Here is a 20666-nt window from a genome sequence, read left to right as displayed (position 1 = left end):
GCCTTACTGGTACAGAGGTTTGAATGTTTGGTAGCTCTGCTACCTGTCAGATCTGCGTGTTTGTGCAGCATCATGTGATGGTGGAGCAGAGCGAGCAGGGAGATCACGCCGGCTGCTGACCTGTCCCACACAGACGCCAGCATGCCTGCAGGTCGACACACGTATGTCACAAACAAAGAAAAGATCCAAGGTGAGCTGTGGTTAGTCAAAGATGAGGTCTGGATCTGAAAGACTTTCTCACTGCTGCTGAGAGAAACCAAGTCGATGTTAGATCACATGATGTTGGATTTTTATGAAGGTCATTGCGGGAGGAGTTCATCCATCACTGGGGTGTTGAATAAGGAGCACAAACCTCCTTTAGAGTGAATTAGTTGAACTGTACAACATATAAAAACTGAAGAACCTGAGACTGACTCTCTAAATCTACAGTCTTACCTATGTGGCCCTTACGGATGCGGTCTCGGCTGTAGATGATGGAAGTTTCCGGGTCTTCGGGCTCTTGGGGGGCGGAGGGGGAGCAGAACGTGGACTCCTTCCTGTCGGACTTCTCCTCGCAGTCTTTGCAGAAAACCCTGCCGAGCGTGTGCGGGGCGTGTTTGGGACAGTGGCCGTCTGAACCAATCAGAGTGCGGTCTTCGATGGCGGTGCGCTGCTCTGAGAGGACGGTGCTCTCTGTGGCAGACCAGGAGGAGAAATCCTTTTAAAAATCAGCATTAGCTGCAAACACTCTGCAATTGAGTGGTTTTTAGGCGTACTTGTACTTCTTTGCCATGCCCTTGGGCCCAGATGTGTTTCATATACACTACTCACTAAAAGTTAGGGATATCTGGCTCCTAAAATGTACGATAACCTGTACAGGTGAACTTACTCTGAACTTCTCTTAACTTTTGAATGCACATGTCCAGCTGTTTCTTGTTTGGGTACTTACTGCTGCTCTCGTACAAGCTGATCTGATACATGAATCGACCACTAAATGTTTAGTTCACTGCCAGTTAGTTTTCAAACAGTCCTCTTCATCACGCTGTTTACATTTTAACATCATGAGACCAAGAAAACACCCAACAATCCATCAACAGTACCTTCAAACAGGAAGCTATCAGAGGGAAGTCCCACTGAGCTTAGACCAGTGATAGTCTACGTGTGGCTCTAGAGCTCAATGTGGCTCTTTTATGTCTTCATTTTAAATATTATTCCTTCAGAAAACCTTACAAAAGAGACAGTTTTGGCCAATTTTTCACGATTTTCTCCCAATTTTCACTCATTTAAGCTACCTTTTGTCATAAAATACCATTCTTTTCCTAACTTGTGCCCATTTTAGCCACGTCTTTTTGCCTTTTATCCCATTTTTGCCCCTTGTTCAACATTTTTTGCCACTTTTCACCCATTTAAGCCATATTTTGCCATCAAATACCACTTTTTCCTACTTTTTGCCCATTTTCCACTTTAATGCAACTTCTTACCCATTTTTGCCACTTTCACCCATTTAAGCTATGTTTTGTCATTAAATCCCATACTTTTCCTAGTTTTGCCCATTTTAGCCACTTCTTTTTGCAACTTTTATGTATTAGTTTCCCTTTTTCACCATTTTTTGCCACTTTTCATCCATTTAAGCCACCTTTTGCCATAAATTTCACTCGTTTTCTCTTTTTTGCCACTCTTGACTGCTTTTTGCCTTTTTTAGTCACTTTTCACTCATTTTTTGCCACATTTGGACCATTTTATGTCACCCAAAACTGATATTTCGTTGTTACTCTTTTCCTACTTTCTGACCCCTTTTCAACTTTCCCTCCCCACCCTCACCCCTTTTCACCCATTTTTACCAATTTTTGTTGCTTTTTGACCATTTTTTCCACCTTTAACTTACTGTTACTGCTACTTCAAGCTGTTTTGCTTCCCCACTTCAATTGTGGCTCTTGCAAAGGTATTTTTCAACAATGTGGCTTTTTGGCTGAGTACCACTGGCTTAGAGTGGCATGTCAGACCAATGAAAACTGCTTACATCAGCAGGTCTGCATACCTGACCACACCACCAGAAGCTTATGCTTACAGCGTAGTAGTAATAGCCACATTTTCAGATCTAGGTGATGCAGTGTGTCATGTTTATCCGTCCCTCCATCATAGACTTCTGCCCGTCTGTCTGCCTGTGCTGTATAAATAAAATGAAAAAGCCCACAGCACTTATTACAAGAAAGGTGCATCATGGTATCTATAATTTAGGTCGTTGTCGATGTCAGATTATGCTAACTGTAGAGAAAATCTACATGAGCATAGAGTTTATAACTTTCATTTTCTAAATAACTAGAGTTCATTCAGCGGGGACCGTGTGTTAGTGTGACAGTGAAACAGAGGAAAACAGGAAGGACGTACGGTGATATCGTATTGATTCACGTCCGCCAAGTATCGATCTTCCTCACATTAATTGCTAATATGAACTGAAGTCTATGATACTGGAAAATAAAACCAACTGCTCTCTGTCCACTTGATGGAGCTGTGGCACCGTTTGTCCAGTGAGGTCAGCGGAGGCAAAGGTCACAGTGCAGCAGAAAGAACAAATATGGCAGCACCAGGGACAGAATATTAGGAATCAGGGCTCAACAGTGCAAGCGTATCACTTGCACTTGTGCCTAAAAATAGGTGTGTGCGAACTGTAAAAAAATAACATTTAGGGGCACAGGTGTGCATAAAAAGGAGAGATCCATGGAGGAGAGGAGAAAGAGGGAGCAGGAGGGAAGAGTTTACTGTGCTGAACCAGCGTGGTCCATAGAGAAGCATCACGTGATCTGCTTGTCAGCGGAAGCCTGCGAACTTTCCTCAAAGTCGGTGAGTGAGAACAGAAAGAAGGCAAGTTAGTTAACAAAACACGCAAAAATGAAACCTATTAGTCACTTCTTCAGAAGGCGGACTCCGACTGAAGTTGGGGCAGTTGACGCTGAGAAGGAGGGCAACGATGAAGGTGACGAAGACGTCATGTTAACGTCAACTGAAGCCCCTGGAGGCCATCCTAGTGCGTCCTCCACCGCTGGTGTGACCAGTAGGACATACAAGTTTAATCCTTAATGACAAAAAAACCTTTCCTGGGCTCCTTTACGTTAACTATTATTAATATTCAGAGGGCCTGGAGAATGTTTTAGGATAGCTGGAGCTCTTGTTCCCCTGATTACTGTAAGATATTCTAAAAATTAATAACATTAAAGACAAAATTAAATTGCAATACTTTTTCAAAACTTGATGATTTTACCTTTCTGTACATTTTGTATACAAATTCATTGAATAATTTTGCTTGTAAATGTCTATCTGCATCACATTTATTACGGAAAACACATTATTTGATCAATTTTCATTGTGCCCCTAACTTTTTCAACTTAGGAGCACATGTGCTCCTTGGGGAAAAAAGTTAGCGTCAAGCCCTGGGAATGCAGGCAAGGCAGGAACGAGACGGACATGGCACTCTGGGTTTGTAAGCAGTGATGCATGAAAATAAAATACTGCAGAGATACGACAAACACGAGGCCTCGCCTCACTCAACACCACTCAGTGTGATGCAAAATGTTTAAAATGGCAATAATGTAGAATTTGTGGCCAAAATATGGTGATAATATTGTACTGTATATTGTACCTAGTATAGGGGCTTTAACAGAAACAGTGAGGCAGCACTCAGCTGTGGAAGTGAACTCTAGCTCTACGTCCAGGTTTCACCTGGTGATTTAATCAGAAACCAAATGTTCTCAGTCAGACGACTTTCTCCTGAGCATTCTTCACTCCCTTTCGTTAGCACAGTCTCTCAGCCACCTCACCAGGAAATATGGAAACGCAAATGTTGGCTGTCGACTGTATCTTCCTATTGACTGCATCCTCTTGTGATCAGCATTTTGTCACATCCAAACCTGCTTTAAAGAATCCTCTCACACCTGCTCAGCAGAAGAGAACCTCAGCAGCCACGCTGTGAGCTTCTTCTCTCCACAGCACAGTGAATAAATCTCAGTTGGACCAGCTAAAGAAGGTGGACTTCAGTTATTTCTTCATCACACCCCAGACCATGGCGTGTATCGTGTCTGTGAGTCAGCCCAGTCTGTAACAGCGGCGGCTTAAGCGCTCTCCGTCCAGAGATCAACTCCTCAGGTTTACGTTTGAGGAGGAGACATCCAGCTCATATCGATAACATGCTTCAGTGTTCAAAATATAAAGTCTGGGTGTTTAAAATCTCAAATCAGAGTCTAAAGCAGTGACAGCCAACGTGTGGCTCTTTAATGTCTTAGTTTTTAATATTATTCCCCCAGAAAACCTTAAAAGGGAAACTTTGTTGCCCTTATTCATCATTTTTTCTGCTTTTCACCCATTTAAGCTATCTTTTGCCATCAAATACCAATTTTTCCCTAGTTTTTGCCCATTTTAGCCATTTCTGTATGCCACTCTTATCCAATTTTTGCCCTTTTTCACCATTTTTTTTTCACTTTTCCCCCATTTAAGTTACCTTTTGTCGTTAAATACCAATTGTTTCCTCTTTTTTACCCACTTCTTTTCGCCACTTTTAGACATTTTTTCCCAGATGGATGTGTGAAACACATCCATCTGGGAAGAAGCTTCAACAGGAAAAGTTTGAGAAAAGGCAGAGGCTTTGAAAAAAACTTGGAGCGTGATGGGGTCAATGTTCTGTCTGTCACATCTCTACAGGCCAATCAGAGCAACAAAACACATGATGCAGCCACTATCGAAACATGGCGACTATAGACATGTCAGTACTCGACTTTAGTTGTTTTTGAAAAGAAAACAGCTCACTGCTGTTCTTTGTTCTTCTTTTAACAAAGAAATGTTGTCAAGTTCTGATAAAACTGGCTCTTTAGCAGCATCCACGCTAATCTCTTCCTCCATAACTGCACCAGCTCTTGCTGCTGCTTGTTTACGTCACGACTCTGCCGCGCCTGAAAGCACTGCTCCTCGTCGCTGATTGGTCCTGTCACTTTCTAACCGGGCCCAAACGGTTCAGATGGGAGCTTTGCAAGATGGATTCACCAGTGAAAAACAAGGAAACGGGCATATCCATCTGCTTTGCAAGGTTACATTTTAGTCACTTTAACTCATTTTGTGGCCACGGTTTTGCCATTTTCTGACTGGTTTATGCCAACTGTAACTTATTTTTTTGTCACTTTTCAACCATTTTTGCTACTTTATGACCATTTTCCCCTTTTCCTCTCTATTTTTACCCCCTTTTATCCATTTATGTCTCTTTTTGACCTTGAACTTATTGTTAATGCTACTCCAAGCCGTTTTTGCCATTATTCTCCACTTTGGTTGTGGCTCTTGAAAAGGTATCTTCCAACAGGTTTGAGCAGGGTTGAGTAACACTGGTCTAAAGGCTTGTAGAGGCCAGGAGGAGGAGAAGGCATCTGTTAATAGATTGACCTCTGGATTATATGAATCGATATCATATTGGAGATTTGATTTTTTTAACCCAGTCTAACCAGTGCCCCCTTATAGATACAGCCACATAATTTTGTTCTTGAAGTACAGAAGACTCAAGTGTTAAACTTTAAAATAGACTTTTTCACAGCAGAAATGGAGTCCAGGGTGGGATAATCATTCAGTAATCATAATCAAGGAAAAAAGTTAGATTAATCTTGATCCTCATTTTTTGCCATAATTGCCCAGCCTTATCTTGCAGTTTTATAGATGTCCAGTGGTAAACTGATGTTATTGTTAGGAGGAGGAGGAGGAGAAGGAGGAGGAGGAGGAGGAGGCACTCACCTTTAGGATCTACATCCTGATCCAAACCTGAAAGAACAGAGGAGAAAACCATCAAACACAGTCTCTGTCCTGACTAAAAGGTGAAAAAATACCTGCAGAAATGTAACTTTCAAAATTATTTATGCCAAGGTAAACTTTATTTAAAAAGCTTTTTCAGAACAGTTTGTATTGAAGTGCTATACAGTGAGGATGCAGAGATTCAAATAGATTTATCTGCAGGAAAACATGTCGTTTTTCAGAGTTTTGGTATTTTTCTCATCAGGAGTCATCAAAATTAAAATGTTTCATAGTTTAGCAGCATGCATTCTCATCACCAACAGCTGACAGCCAGTGTTAGCAGTTTTGTTAACATCTCCACGGTAACAGGGAGCTCCACCAATCAAAGATGTCACTGTGACACTCTAGCATTGTGGGTAGTGTAGTTCTACTGCCAAAGACCAAACTGTGCCCTCTCAGGCTAGCTGTGGTCAGCAAAAACACGCAGTAAAGGGCCGCCCAGACCTAAACGAGCGCAGGAGCAGAGTTTTACCCCAGAGCGTGTCGACCAGCGTCGTCTCCTGGATGGAGGACTCGTCCAGCAGCGAGGAGATGAGGGAGGCGTCGGAGGCCACGCTGTGGAGGCTGCTGTTGTGGAGCGAGTGGACGTTCTGTTTACGAGGCGTGTGGAGGAGAGACTCGGAGCAGGAGACCGAGAGCTGCTGGGAGCGCCGAGACTTCAGCGACCTAGGAGAAGAAGAAATGAGGAGAATCCAAACACTAAGTCTGTTAATGCAGGAGAGAGACTTCTCCTTACCTGGAGCTCCTCCACTCAGCTCCTCCCACGCTGAAGGAGGCGCTGTTGTGCGGCAGAGTGCGGTCCAAAAGGCCGTTATCGAGCCGCAGGCTGCGTCTGGACATGATCCCAGTCTGCATGAACCAATCAACGTGCTGCTCCTTCTCCGAGTCCAACAAGGCAGAGGAGTAACTGGAGCTGAAGAGGAGGAGGAGAGAGGGAGGAAGGAGGAGGAGGAGGAAGAGAGAGAGGAGGGAGGAGGAGGAGAGAGAGAGAGGAAGGAAGAGGAGGAGGAGAGAGGAAGGAAGGAGGAGGAGGAGGAAGAGAGAGAGGAGGGAGGAGGAGGAGGAGGAGAGAGAGAGAGGAAGGAAGAGAAGGAGGAGAGAGGGAGGAAGGAGGAGGAGGAGGAAGAGAGAGAGGAGGGAGGAGGAGGAGGAGGAGAGAGAGAGAGGAAGGAAGAGGAGGAGGAGAGAGGGAGGAAGGAGGAGGAGGAGGAAGAGAGAGAGGAGGAGGAGGAGAGAGAGAGAGGAAGGAAGAGGAGGAGGAGAGAGAGAGAGGAAGGAGGAGGAGGAGGAAGAGAGAGAGGAGGGAGGAGGAGGAGGAGAGAGAGAGAGGAAGGAAGAGAAGGAGGAGAGAGGGAGGAAGGAGGAGGAGGAGGAAGAGAGAGAGGAGGGAGGAGGAGGAGGAGGAGGATAGAGAGAGAGGAAGGAAGAGGAGGAGGAGAGAGGGAGGAAGGAGGAGGAGGAGGAAGAGAGAGAGGAGGGAGGAGGAGGAGGAGGAGAGAGGAGGGAGGAAGAGGTAGACGGAGAGAGAGGAAGGAAGAGGAGGAGGAGAGAGCAAAGGAAGGAAGAGGAGAGAGAGGAAGGAATAGGAGGGGTAGAGAGGAAAGGAGGGAAGAAGAGAGAGAGGAAGGAGAGAAGAAGGAGGAGGATTAGAGAGAGGAAGGAGGAGGAGTGAGAGGAAGGAGGAGGAGGAGAGAGAGGAGAGAAGAGGGGGGGTGAGAGGAAGGAGGAGGAGGAGAGAGAGGAAGGGAGAGAGGAAGGAGTGGAAGGAAGAGGAGGAAGAGAGAGGAAGGAGGAGGGGGAGGAGGAAGGACGAGGAAGAGAGAGAGTGTAGAAAGAAAGGAAGGAGGAGGAGAGAGAGGAGAGAAAGGAAAGAAGGAGAAGAGAGAGGAAGGAGAGGAAGGAGGAGGAGGAGTAGGAGAGAGAGGAAGGAGGAAAGAGCGGAGAGTGGAAGGAGAGGTAGGAAGAGGAGGAGAGAGAGAGGAAGGAGAGGAAGAGGACGGAGAGGAAAGAGGAGGAGGAAAAGAAGGAGTGTAAAGGAGTAGAAAAGGAGGAGGAGGAGGAATAAGGCGAGGGAGAAAAGGAGAGATGGAAACAGAAGAGGACACAGAGCAACATTGGCCACGGTTACGTGATGTTTTTTTTATTCTGAATTAATTATTCAGAATTAAATCATTCGGAATTAAAGTATTCTCCTTCGTGTTTACATGGAAATAGTAATTCTGAATTGAGGTTTACATGGAAAACAAGTTTAATCGCCTTTATTCAATTCTGCTTAAGGTCTGGGGGTTGGGAAGGGTTCTGATTGGACAGTGGGCGGATTGGAAGAAAACAAACTCCGTCTGCTTCCGTCCATCCGCTCTTTTCAATGTATCCATATCTTCTAAGGCTCTTATTTCATAAATAGTCTCGGCCTGAGTCCAACGCTTGCTTTGGGCGGCCATCCTGGAATATTTGCCTGCTAGCCTGGAATATGTACGTCATCCCGACAGGACAAGGGAACGAGCGTGCGCAGAATGACCGGAATTAATTTAAAGCGGAATGAACGTACACATGATCGAGGAATTATTCTATTCAGATTTAAAATCAGAATAAACCAGCCACTTACTTCGGATTTAAGTTTAATTCAGAATGGTCAATTTCATTCGGAATTCGGTGTTTACAAGGTGATTTTTAATCTTTTTAAAGAGGATTTAATTTTAATTCTGAATTAAAGGGGAATTAAAGCTCTCATGTAAATGTAGCCACTATGCTTTGTTTTTGTTCTGCATTGCATCATGGGAGCTGTAGTAGCACTGGAACCAGTCCACCTCTGGTTTAATTACTACAGGAGCACAAAACTGTAAAGACAACGTTGTAGCTACTTTATCTTTTTAGGGTGGAATAGTCGCTCAATCTTAATCTTAAATAAATCCTGATTTTTGCTGTAACTGCCCGGTCCTAATAACGGGACACTAAAGTCAATGTAAACACACTCAGAATCAGCCTATCAGCACGCAGCACTAGTCTGAGACAGTGACACAGATGATCCTTCATAAACAGAGTATAAAGTGAGTCCTTTGGCCTGTAGTTACACTCAGAGGAGTGAATAATTATCCAATCAATACTCAGTAATCAGCAGAGACATGAGCTAAAGCCTGCAGGGTCTCAGTCCTGATCTGTCGGAGTAATCCCGCCTTCTGTGATACTCGCACAGGGGGTGGACTTTGGATCTATTCTGTTTAACAGCCTGGATCCTGGTCTAGATTTACAGAGAAATAGAGGAAGAGTCTAGAAAGAGCCCAACAGGAGCCACGTCAGTGTCTACGGCGATTAAAGCAGTCTGATAGGAGCAGCAGACTTTAAACCTGATCACAGCGGCTCTAAACACACACACAGAGGACAGAAGACAGGAGGAGGGGGATACCCACAGGTCAGTCCAGCCCCAGCTCTGCAGCTCCTCGCCATCGTCACAGACGCTCATCCTCTACACCGTCACATCACGAACACACAGTAACACACACAGGAAACACACACACACATGCAGCGAGCCGTGTGGCAGCAGCATGCTCTGAGCTCACCGTAAACCTACTTGGAGCACTTCCTGTTAGAGCTGCATAGGCCCCGCCCATAAATAAACACATGCACACACCTGACACTCATACCTGCCCGCTATCCTCAACACCTGATAGAGAGAATTAAGGAAACAGACCCAGAAATATGACAGTAAATGTAAAACATTTCACTTAAAACACCCACCTTCTCAGCAGCTCTGCTTCTAGAAGCTTCCACTACTTTTATTCTGAAGGGTTTCTGGGAAAGTTCTTTGGTTGCTGCAGTAAATTTTAAATTTGCCTAATTTTTTTCTAAAGGGATTTTCTTCTGGTCTTCTAGTCAGTGACCCCCAGTCTCTGCAGAATCTTAGTGTGAGACTAAAAACTCAGAGACTGGCTGACAGATGGTCTTTAGGTGTGAGAGGGTCTCAGATCTTAGTGTTTAGAAAGTCTTTAAAGAGTTTTAGCAAAGTCTTCTGGTGGAAGGCCAGCCTTCATTGCAGCAAATCCTGTGCACACCTAAAATATGAGTCCCAATACCAGTCTGGGACTTTTTGTTGCAGCAGAGCTGTTATGGTCCACCACACACCTACAGCCAATCAGAGTGACTAGTTAACCTAAAGAGCATGTATTTAGTATTTGGAGGAAGCTGGAGTACCATGAGAGACCTCACATGCACAGAGAGACCCTGACCAGGAAGTGGACCAGGAACCTGAGTGACTGAGTGAGTGATGCTACTTTCAGAGTCATACATACACAGTTGGGTTTGCTTGTACTGAACGCTGTCAGTAATGGCTGCCTCCACTGATAGAAATACCTCAGATTTAGCTTAGCATTGCGTCCTTTTTACTAGAACTAGACCACGTCTCTGTACGACAAAGAATAAAAACAACCCTAGAAGCTTTTCATGTTGGGAACGATGTTTCTGCTTCAGCATGAGAGTGTGATAGTTACGGGGAAAGGCTCGGTTGTTGCGTGTGGTTGTGTACAAGGCCTGCTAGTGGAGTGATTAGCGTGGACTTAGCTGCAGCAGCTCTTTTGTCTGAAATGGACGTCTTCATTAAAACACGCACAGAGAGCAACACTGAAAGCTTTCCACGACAGAAAACGTGTTTTTCCCTCCACTCCTGGTCTGCTTTGGTACGGGGTTTCCCATCATTTCTGTCGGCTTGTCCGGTATATTCAGGGCCTGCTAGCGCATTAGCAGTTAGCTTGGATGTTGCTGTAGGAACGCCTGGACCACTTTCCTTGTTAAAACCAGAGCAGAGAGCCACACACAAAGCTCATCTTGGCAGAGAAGATGTTTCTGCGTGTCTCCTGTAGCGATGCATCCCCTCACCGCACAAAACAGCTCAGAATAAAGGGAGGATATTTCCTCCTCACAGTTCTGCTAGCATTAGCGCTGTGGTTCACTAGACGTCTTTGTATCGTTGTCACATGTTTCTGTGTAGCCAAGATGCAATAAAAGACCAGGGCTGCCAGCAGCACTGAAGGGCCCTCGCACCCCGGCGCATGCCATCGGCCCCCGTGTTGTTATAGTGGGGTGTTAGCAAACTCGTGCAGTGAGTTACTGCCCAAATTTCAATCGAAATAATGAAGAAACCCCTGTTACAGACTCATTCCACCTTTGAGTGATAGTTGAAAATCCCACAATATATCCGGCGCAGTAACCAGGAGATCTAATACAGAATTTCAAAATAAAAGCATTCTCAAATATGCCAAATTCATTGTGCAACTGCCTAACTTTCAGTTGAAAAGGTGCAGTGTGTAAAATTGGGACTATCAGCATCTAACAGTCAATTCTGGAGTGTGATGCTCATTTCTCTGGTGATAACTGTGGGAACCAGTGAAGTTTAAAAATCAATACATGCTTAACTGTTATTTGGTTCCTTCTATGGTGCCATAGAAACAGGCAAAATGCAAAAATCCAAGATGGCAGCGTCCTTGGAGGGGACCCTCCCTATGTATGAATAAAAGGCTTATTCTGAGTTAATTTAAAACATAAATTTAAAAAATGTGTTATCAGATGTCAACACTAATTTAGATCAATCCACTTATAAATGTTATGTTTCATTTTAACCAAGCTTGTTTTGCTAAATGCTACTAGGCTAAATATTACACACTGCACCTTTAAGAAACCCCCTGTTACCACACACTTATTCCACCTTAGATTTTGCTCAGGAGGAAAAGACATTATTTTGTGAATAAGAAAAGAGAATGAATAATTAAATAGATAAAGGAATAAATACTTAAATACATGTCATGTCAGTGTTGGGAACAAATATTGGGGCGTTTCTATCTAAATCTGAACTTGGTTGGTTGAAATCAGTGATAAGAAGATAAAACTATGACCTTGATTATATATGGGAAATTTGAAGGCAATCACATGTTCAGTATGAGAGTTACACATAATTCTCAGTAGGGGGCACTATGATGTGTTTTTTTAATTGTATGTAGGTGAGTTCGATGTGACACTGTTGTCTTGCTAGAGAATTTTGAGGAACATAGAATGAAGTTTTTAAAAAGTTAGAAGGTGTTACATTCATTTGACACATCAAAAACTTCTTATTGTGAAATTGCGATGAAGCTGGTGGACTTCCTGTTGGGATTTGGGCATGGGTCCAAGAGGCTTTTTTGTAGGTCTGATGATGACCTATATGCACACAAAAATTCAGAAGCCTGGGTTGAACGGTGGCTGATTTTTTTTTTGGCGGCAACAAAGACAAAATCAGCGGAGACAGGACTCATTTTTTCCACTTCCTGTTATCAGTTAGGGGCACTATGATTTTATTTTTGTATGTAGGCATGTTCAATGAGTCACTGTTGTCTTGTTAGAGAATTTTGAAGAACTAAGATGACGTTTTTGAAAAGTAAGTTGAGGTAAAAGTCATTTGGCACCATCAAAAGTCATATTGTGTAATTGCAATGAAGCTGGTGGACTTCCTGTTGGGATTTTGACATGGGTCCGAGAAGCTTTTATGTAGGTCTGATGACAACCTACATGCATACCAAAAATAATAACCCTGAGCAGATCAGTGTGCTGGGGCTCATTTTTTGTTTACATCACATGAAAAATCAGTGGAGCGAATGTTCGACTGACAGAAGGGGGCGCTGTGACAAAGTGATGATATTGATGCATGGATGTATTCAGGACCAATGTGCGTTTATCCTTGTGAAGTTTGGTGATGACTGAAATAAACACTAAAAACTTAAAAGGCAATATCAGTGTAATTTCACAGCTGAAAACTGACAAAAACAAAGTTTAAGTTTGTGCTCCGATAACATCGCCGCCCTATGGGGAAAACTCACCAAGAGCACAGCTTTGGATCTCAAGGTTGTCTAGTTTGAGTAAAGAAATTCTGGAGTCAATCAAATGAAAGCCCTCGGACGAGATTGTTCAAGTGTCCATCAGTGAAAAAGGCCAAACGACACCAAATTTTGACCTTTCGGCGTCTGTAGTTCGGTTCCTCTACGTTTTAGAGGATGGTCATAATGTAATTTTCTTTTCGTCTCATTGTGATACATATGTGTACTGATTTTCATACACATAGGTATTACCCACGGCCCTATCTCACTTATGGCACCCTCTAGAAAAACTGTGTGGCGGACTTGCATTGTTCCACCACCACTATTTCTGAAGGGGGTGATTTTTGAGGAAAAAAAGATGGACTTTTTACATATACTGAAGCCCCAAAAACAAGCCTCGAATTGCCTGAATTCTTTGGACAAATGAAATCCAAGAGGGTCCTCACCGACCCTTAGTCGGTGCTCAGGCCCTAATGACGAAAATAGGATTGTTTTGTACACTTCTAAAAATAAGTCACTAGAATGATCGCATGATACGTAATGCATAATGTCTCTGCTGTAAAAAAAAGTTTTAAACTGCTATTTTGTCACAAATTTCAGATTAAGAAATATTGCACAGTCTCTGATTTGAAAATTGCAGCATGCCATGTTGAGATTTAATCTAATTTGTGATTAATTGCCCAGCCCAAATCACAATATTGTTCAGTACAATCGCACATTGTTACCAAATCCTGCAGCACTAGTGGGTAAGACTGGACGGATGGGTACGGAGAAACTCTAGCTCCTCAGTTACATCCACTTCTTTAAAGTTGGCTGCATATTTCTGCCTTAAAGACTCTGCTCTCTCTGGAGTTAAAGATCTGACCATGATGTTTCTGTACTTTTTGATAGCACTGATAATCTAAATAACAGATCTGATCATTCTGAACTCAAAGCATGTCACTGCAGAAACACTGACAACCAGACACAAAGGCGTCAGTGTTTATGTGCAGTTCAGACAGCGTGCAGGAGTTTGGCTGCAGGAATAAACGCCCAGTACTGACTGTGTATGACTTCTGTCTCACTATGGCTTTATTTTTGCTAAAACCGTCACTGCTGATGATCCTGGAATAGCACCGACCACAGTCATTCTTTAGAGAGGAAAATATCCAGACACAGGCATTTAGTGCATCACCATTAACCTAAAAATGATTTCTGGTCCACATCACCCAGCCCTAGCTTGAGCTCCTTCTGACTGAATCTAAATAACCAGATGTAAAACTCAGGCCATGGTTTAACAGGTGAAATGTGCTGATGCTGAGTGAGACGCAGAGATAATTCTTCTTATTCACTGTGAGAAATTCAGACTACTGCCTTGTGTTTGTCCTGAATCCTCACACCACAGTACCTAGAGAACTCCGATCTACTGTGCAGCTCTCATCCATGTTTTACTATCAGACAACAATTCCTAAATTCAGGATCAATAAACCCTGTATCAGACCCAAACAGAGCAGAACTCACCTGTGGCTGCAGGTGAACCGTGTGTTGACGGACAGGTGAGCAGGTGTACAGATCACTTGTTCTGTGATGAACTCTATTCAGCCTCTGTAAGCCTCTCTGGATTACCCAGCAGCCCTCGGCTCGAGCTAATTATGGACTCTGCAGGGACCCCTGCTGACCTGCAGAGGGAGCCATCAGAGCAGACAGACATGAGGGTTTAGAGTCGTGGGGCTTCGAAAACATCTGACAGATTTATTTTAAAAATAACTAAAATTAAAGAGAGAGTGCTCTTTTACTGTTAGACTTTATGATTATTTTTACATTGATTTTTGGATTCATGATTATGGTTTATTGTGGTCTTGTCTCAGCCTCAGCTTGTCTCAGTCTTGACCCCCATAAGTCTTGGTCTTCTCTTGGTCTCGGTGCACTCTCTGGTCCCAGATAGTGGGGTCTTGACTAATGCTAAGTCTATATTCTAATATTAACGTCTGAATTTTGAGATTAGAGTCAAAGTTCCACCTTTAATCTAAGACGTCTGAGAAAAAGTCAGAATTCTGAGATTAAAATCACAAGTTTGAAACAAGTCTGGAGTCTTAGAAATTAAAGTCCAAATTCTGAGATTACAGTCAGAAATTTGAGATTTCAGACAGAAATGTGAGATTATCGTCAGAATTCAGAGAAATAAAAAGTCAAACTTCTGAGACTAAAATCAGAATTCTGACAGAAAGAACTTTTGATAATAGTAAATATTCTGAGATTAAGGTCAGATTTCTGAAACTAAAATCAGAATTTCTGGATTAAAGTCAGACCTTTTGAAATTAGGGCTCAACCATTTGGGAAAATAATCTAATTGCGATTTTTTTGACCAATCTTGCAATTGCAATTTAATGTGATTATTTCTTAAAAGTCCCTCATCACATGTATTTTCAAAAAAAAAAAAAAAACAAGCAAAAATTCCTTTTATACAAAATCAACACGATATTAGATTACACTACAGCTGGACAATTTAGAAAAAATATGTTATTGTGATGATTTTGATCATTTTGCAAATTGGATATGAATGGTGAATTAAAGGGAGTGATCATTTTAAGATTATTCTCATATTTAATAAGAAAACATACAAAAATGAAGAAAATTAGGCTAGATCTTTGTGTACATTATTTAAAAAATATGCCACTAAAATTATCGCATGACATGTAAAAAAATAAATTCTACGCTGCAAAGAAAAAAAAAAGAAATGGTATTATGCCACAAATTTCAAGTCAAAGAAATATTGCACTGTCTGCGATTTGAAAATTGCAGCAGGCCATACTGCGATTTAATCTCATTTGCAGTTAATTTCCCCGCCCTGTTTGAAATTATAATCTGAACTCTGAGAACATAGTAATTTTGAGAGAAGAGACAAAACTGAGACATTAAAAAGTTCCAATACTGAGATAAGAGTCAGAATTTTGAGATTATAGTCACAATTGCAATTTTAAGACAGAATTCTGTGATTACATCAGTATTTAGAGCAGTGATACTCACCGTGTGGCTCTTTGGCGTCTTAATTTTAAATATTATTCCCCCAGAAAACCTTAAAGGGAAACTTTTTTGCCCCTTTTCAAAATTTTTTCCCACTTTTGGCCCAATAGAGCTAACTTTTGCCATTGTATAGCCTACTACTTGTTTCTACTTTATGTCCATTATTGCCACTTCTCTTTGTAATTTTTGTTGTTAATTTTTTGCCCATTTAAGCTTTGTCATTAAATAGCCTACCACTTTGTTCCCTTTTTTGCCCATTTTTGCCACTTCTTTTTGCCATTTTCACAACTTTTTACCCACTTTTTGCCATTAAATACCTCTTGTTTCCTATTTTTTTGCCCATTTTTGCCACTTTTTCTCAATTTTTGCCCTTTTTAACCACTTTTTACCCATTTCAGCTACCTTTTGCCATTAAATACCACCTTTCTCACATTTTTTGCCCATTTTTGCCACTTCTTTTTGCCGTTTTTTTCTCTTTTTGTCCTTTTCCCCACTTTTCATCCATTTTTTGCCATTAAATACCTTTGTTTCCTATTTTTTGCCCATTTTTGCCACTTTCTGCCATTGTTTTTCTCAATTTTTGCCCCTTTTCACCACTTTTTACCCATTTCAGCTACCTTTTGCCATTAAATACCACTTGTTTCCTATTTCTTGCCCATTTTTGCCACTTCACTGCTTTTTGCCCATTTTAGTCAATTTCCACTCATTTTTTTGTCACGTTTTTGCCCCCTTTTTTTTAACCATTTTTTTCCACCTTTAATGTCTTTTTATTGCTACTTAAGCTGTTTTTGCCACTTTTCCCCACTTAGATTGAGGCTCTAGCAAAGATATTTTTCAACAGTTTGGCTCTTTGGTCGAGCAGGATTGAGTAACACTGATTTGGAAATTAAGGTCAGAAATCATCCTGGGTTTATTTCAAAAACTAGTTTCCCTTTTCTTTAAATACACAAAAAGACGAGTTGTTGCTGCCATTTTCAGCCTCTTTTGGACTACAGTGTATTTCACCACAGCTTTAAATCTTTGGAAACAGAATACTCTGGAGCACTGAGGTTTATTACTAATCTGCATTTACTGTTGTACTCTGTGTTTTTATATAAATTAATCTGGATTTACCAACCATGCTATACTTACCCACTGCCTGTCTATTTAGATTAAGACAACAGTTTAAAAAGTGATTTACACCTGGAAGACTAGCCTGCTTTTGGACCAGTAGGCTTTATATTCGTTTGCATGCCTGTATCTTTGAGAAAATTTTGACCAAAATATTTATATTTTTGATTGTAATGTTTCTGCACTGATGGTAAAAATGAGACAATCTTTAGATTTCAGTTCTAATAATAATAATAATAATACTTTAGGATTATGGACTTATATATTATATATTATATATTTAATAATATTGATCATGTAAACTGAGACGCCTTAGTATTCTTTATAGGTAAGGTATTGTTTTTCTTGCCTTGTTTTTGATCTTTTTAAACTGTATGTTTTCACCTACATTTTCGAATTAAAGATAAATAAATTATAAATCGGGATATTTATGATTTCCACCAGTCAGGTTATAGAATAATCCAGAATTAATGTAGCACTAACGCTGAGTCACCTCACAGGTGTATTCAGTTATTTAAACGCACAGGCGTGTGTCTGTCAGATTCTAGCCAATCAGCGTTGAGCTTCAGCAAACATGACGGCGCAACGGACCAATGAAATCCAGCACTGAACACGACAAACGGACGGTCTGTATGCTAATGGTAGCTTTAGCTTTCTAACCGTGAATATTCGGTAAAAACACCGTAAATAAGTGTAGTTTAAACACAAAGTCGTCTCCTACCTTTAACAGAGCACGCTGAAGAGTCTCCACGGCAGAGGGTAGAGGCGGGACTACGACATTTTAGACGTGATCACGTATTAACGCTGGAAACGGACAGCTTTACGTCAGTTTAACCGGGTAAAACCAACGGGCAGTCATGTAACGATACAAACCTGGACCAGTCACTCACTAGCCTTCTTTACCAGGAGATATATCCTCTAAATGTGGACTAACAAAGACGGCACAGATTTCATTAACGGTCCGTTCCTCCTGCTTCAAATAAAGCGCATGCGCAGCGGGGATTAATGCCACCATGCGGCCGGATGCATAAAACCCATAAAACCGCAAAGAGGAAGTCAAGACCAGTGCTACGGTGGCCATGAAGGTCAACTGCAAAAATAAGGTCCTTATATAAAATCAAAAGTCTGTTTTAACTAATTATTTATTCCCTACTCAGTTTCATTATAATAAAAACGTTGAATATTTCTACCAGTTTTAAATTTCAAGTCATATTTTGACCTTTTCAACTCATAATTGGACTTCATATGTCACATTTTTATCTTTTAGATTTCCCATTTTAAATTTTAAATCATATTTTGACCTTTTTAACTCCTTATTTTGGCTTTTTAATCTCATATTTTGACATTTTAAATTAATAATTTTTACTTTTTATATTATATTTCAACCTTTTAGACTCCCAATTTTAAATCTAAGTCATATTTTTAACTTTTAAAGTCATCATTTTGAATTGACCTATTTTGACACTTTCAACTACTAATTTTGGCTTTCATTACAATATTTTGACCTATAAAACTCACAGTTTAAACTTTTCACATTTCTTAAGTCATATTTTGTCTTTTAAATTCATGATTCCAAATTTGACCTCATATTTTGACCTTTCAAACTTACATTTTTCACTTTCTGTGTCCAGACAAATGTTGTTGTCAGGACTTTATTTGAACGAACCGGTCTCATCACAGAGGAAGAGGACAGACAACAGGAGGAACAGCACATACAGCAGGCTCTCACACGCTGCCAGTACCCCAGATGGGCCATCATGAAGGAAAACAACAGGTCAAAAACAAACAGAAAACAAAAAAACAACAACAAACAAAACAAAAACAAGAAACCCAAGACAGCAATAAAACCACAGTCACACTACCATACATCCGGGATAACAGAACCCATTCAACGTATCATGAGGAAACACAAGATCGACACGGCCATTAAACCACACACCAAATTACGGCAACTCCTGGTACACCCAAAGGACAAAACTGAGCAGGAAAACACGTGCAACATCATAGACGAAATTCCATGCAACTCTTGCAATAACACATACGTCGGGGAGACAGGCAGATCATTCAACACAAGAAAAAAAGAACATCAAAAGGAGTGTGAAAAGAAAACTGCAACACGACTCACAACAACTCAGAAAGAAAAAGCACGACAGGAAAACCTCAAATCTGCAACATCAGACCACTGCAAAAGGAACAATCATGTTACGGACTGGGACGGGGCAAGAACCATCGGAGTCGAGGAAAACAAACTCAAACGTTGGATTAAGGAGGCTATGGAGATTAGGAGACGCGCCGAGAGGGTCTTAAACAGGGACGAAGGGGGCTTCATGCTTTCCCACACCTGGGACACTCTACTCCAGAGGAAATAGGACGGCGGGGGCCGCGGTGCGCTTGGCGGAGCGGTTGGTTTCGTTTGGGCCCGCCACGACATGCCATCACGGCGTGGGCGTGGCTGGCCCGGCGGATCCGGCAGCGCTGCTGGGCGTGCCGCGTTTGCCGGCTGTCAAAATCTGCGGGCTGACACGTCACACGCCGTCAGTGAGACGCTTCTGAAGAAGGCGAGAGCTGCTCGCCGAAACTGTCAAGGTAAAAAACTAACATCGTTACCTTATGTCTGAACAAAAGAAACTCAAAATTCCTGTCAGTAAGAAGACATGATGAACATTTTTGAGATAAAAAATGACTTTCTGGTAATGTTTCTGTCAATATGGCAACATTTCTAATCCACAAGGCTGGATTTTTAGAAACTCCAGCCATCTCCTCAGGCTTCTGTTAAAATTCAGTGAAACATAAAGATCCATAATGCAGGGGTTCCCAACACTGGGGTCGGGACCCCATTAGGGGCCACGAGATACTGAGAGGAGGTCTCAGATTCCTTAAAAAAACTAAGAACATTTTCAATTTCCATTGTTGCCACATCACAACAATTTTGCCAATTTTAACCCATTTTTCCAACTTTGCCAGTTTTAACACATATTTGCAACTTTAAACCCATTTTTTGCCCATTTTAAACCCTTTTTACCACTTTTTTCTGCCTGTTTTTGCCACTTCTAAACCAAATCTTGCAACCCTCTGCCTATTGTTGGCTCTGTTGAAACATTATTGCCACTTTAACCCAATTACCACTTTTTTCACCCCAGTTCATTATTTGAGATTCCCATTTTTTTCCGGTTTTGACTATTTCTGCCTCAGCTAACCCTTGTCTGCTGGTTTGTGTCAATTTTTCATCCCATTTCACCAGATTTTCACCTATTTTTGCCACTTTAATGCCACTTCAACCAATTTTGAATCCCCTTTTACCACTGAATATGCACATTCTTGCCACTTTGAGCTATTTTTGCCTTTTTTTTTTTTTTTCTGCCACTTTTATCCAATGTTTTGCATTTGTAATCCATTTCTGCTACTTCTAAAATCGAATTTCACCACATTTTCCGCCATTTTGTGCTATTATTGACCAATTTTAGCTGTTTTTTTTTTACATATTTTAATTCTGTTTAAAACAAATTGCATTTTTAAGAGGGCTACTCACTGCACACATGAAATAAAATGTGTTTCTTTGATAAGAGTGGTTATTATTCAGGTTAAATATAAAATAACACAGTTTTTCACAATGGACCAGGATTTCGCTGACCCCCAGTTTGGCTGGGCCCCAGAAAGTTCTCCATTTCCCCCCTGATGGACGGCCTTGTCTCCACATGACTACTCTAGATTGTTCTTGTCTGTGTTGAACCACCTTCAGGTCCAGTGGGGGTCCCTGGTCTCTGGCACCTTTATTTTGGGGGTCGCGGGCTGGAAAGCTTGAGAACCCCTGCCTTAATGCATTTTAAAATTGTAAAGGAGACCTCTACACCGATAATAGGTGCGTCTCATTTCAAAACTTCGTCCATCCTCGCGTCCTCCCTCTCTCCTTGACTGGCC

At 41.6% G+C, this 20666-nt stretch overlaps 1 pseudogene; it reads right to left on the bottom strand.

The window, feature by feature from the left end:
* The window catches only part of LOC121528807, a 44196-nt pseudogene extending 26432 nt beyond the window's left edge, over positions 1-17764 (bottom strand).
* Between the last annotated feature and the right edge of the window lie 2902 nt (positions 17765-20666).

This window comes from Cheilinus undulatus, linkage group 20 (assembly GCF_018320785.1).
Source record: "Cheilinus undulatus linkage group 20, ASM1832078v1, whole genome shotgun sequence".
NCBI classification, from domain to species: Eukaryota; Metazoa; Chordata; class Actinopteri; order Labriformes; family Labridae; genus Cheilinus; species Cheilinus undulatus.
This window is presented reverse-complemented; position numbering and strand designations above follow the sequence as displayed.